We start from the raw sequence: 2,364 nt of genomic DNA on the forward strand, positions 1-2,364 counted from the left end.
GCATGTATAATTGAAAATTATAAGGCATTTACCAAGAAATCAAGGATAGGCACAAAATTGCTAAAGATAGTAGAGCTTTTTCTTGATTTTAAAATTGCTCCTCCTACTCAACTCCCAATTTTGAAAGAAATCTTGCATGGTTACGAAAACGTGGCTCACCCAGCATGGTCTTCGTAATGCTCATGCAGCATCCGTTTTGTAGTTGTTAAGTGGAGTGTTCAGGCAGAAACTTGCAAATTAACTGCGACTCCTAATTTTAGTTCTTAATTTAGGGTAGAGTTATTTCCTAAATAATAGGGTGAAAAAAATTCTATAAATTGAGAAGTTGAATTCATTTGTAAGGGTCCCAAATTGATGATTTGTGGCCTACTTAGAGATTTTTAGAGATTTTTGCAGATTGTTAAGAAGTTTGAGTTGTTTTTGTTATACATTCATGGAGATTAATATGAAAAGCAGCTTGCAGATTGCCTGATTTACATCTATATTCTACCAAATTGTTCTGTGTAACCGGTAACATCTATTATTTTGAGTTAGCAACGTGGTAATTTTTTGTCTATTATGATATGAACAATATTGCACACGTCAGTGGTGTATGGGAATTACTGTGATAGGCCATATTGTTGATGATTCTATGTCCACAGATTTGTGAAATTGATGATTTTGCAGGTTTTATGGAAGTCCGTTATTGAATGCTAACTTGGATAATATCTGATAATTGCTCGAATTGCAGGGAACAAATTGAATAGTTTATTAAGTTGTCATTGTATTGATCTTTATTGTTATTTTCTTGTTTCCCTTACGCTTCGCATTTTATTTCCCTAGAGAATCTTAAATCATAAAATACAAAAAAAGGGGAAGTGCAATTGTTCGTAAACCAGCAACATTTAGTTCTAACCAGCAGGCCCCTTTACAGGTATAACCACATCAACCATTGAGCTATCCATCACCGTCGAGACCCGACTACAAAGACCTTGGGGTAGTGAGTTATTCTAAACTTGTTACTTTTCAAGAGAGGTGGTGAGTGTTTGCATAAACTACCTGACTGTTGGTGGGTGTGTCAAAACACATGTCAACACTAAGCTTAACCTTGGGTAAACATAGTGATTGATGATTTTTATGTTCTAGGCATTGGGTAGGCCAATGTAGTGTTAAGAGTCTAGTGGCTACACTCATTGGGGAAGTACTTGCAAAAAATTTAGACAATGCAGTCAAAGTTCAAAGTGGATGGAAAAAAAGTGGTCCTATGGGGTATGCCCAATGGTGCACCCAGGGTCATGGCAACTACAGGTTGGAGAATATATTCAGACACAATGACATTTCTTAGGCAGCCTAATGTTTCATTTCTTCTAAAACCCCTTGAGAGTGATGGATAATATCATGTGGATATCCAATTTGTCTTGAACAAGCACAATATGGTTGTTAGTAAAATTCCTCTTATAGGACCTCTTGATAGGGGTTTCGAGTAGAGGAGGGATCTAGGCCCATTATTACTATTCCTTATAGGCATTTGAATATTTTTTTTTAGAGATTAGGAAAACACTCGAGGAGTTATTGGATATGAGGCACCTCAAGCCTAGCTTGAGTCTCTTTAGGTCTTTAGTTACCCTAGTGAAGAAGAAAGATGTGACTGTGAATTTGCATCGATTATCATGCATTAAATAAAAATACTATAAAAATAGGTATTTTATTCCCTAGATTGATGAGCTTTTGGATGAGTTGGATGGCGTAGTATAAATTAAATATTGATCTTCATTTTGGATTCCATTGGATCCAATTTTGAGAGCATGACATTCACAAAAGAGGATTCATATGTCATTATGATCACTATGAGTTTTTACCATACCCTTCGAATTGACCAATGCTCCTGCTATCTTGCATGAATCTCATTTTTAAAAACCAGTTGTTTAAATTTTTATCAATATTCTTTGATGACATTCTTATTTACAACAAGAATTGGGAGGATCATCTTAAGCACCTTGATGAGGTTTTGGCTATCATGTAGGCACACTATTTATTTGGCAAAGCTTCCAAGTGTGGGTTTAAATTGACAAAGATACTTGGGGCATGTGATTAGTGTGGATAGAATGAAGGTCCATCAAAAGAAAGTTCATACCATGTTGGATTTGCCATCATCAAAGACACTAATAGAGTTGAGGGGATTCTTAGGCCTTTGTAGTTACTAGAGGAGGTTTATTAAGGGGTTCTTTCATCTTGGTGTACCTCTTGCCAATATCACTACGAAAGGGGCTTTCAAATGGATTGGGAAGGCTCAATGCACATTTGACAAAATTAAGGAGGTAATGAGCACTTGTCTTGTTTTGGCATTACTTAGCTCAACCTTTTTTTTTTGGAGTGTAATACTAT

Source organism: Cryptomeria japonica, chromosome 11, assembly GCF_030272615.1.
Source record: "Cryptomeria japonica chromosome 11, Sugi_1.0, whole genome shotgun sequence".
Taxonomy (NCBI): domain Eukaryota; kingdom Viridiplantae; phylum Streptophyta; class Pinopsida; order Cupressales; family Cupressaceae; genus Cryptomeria; species Cryptomeria japonica.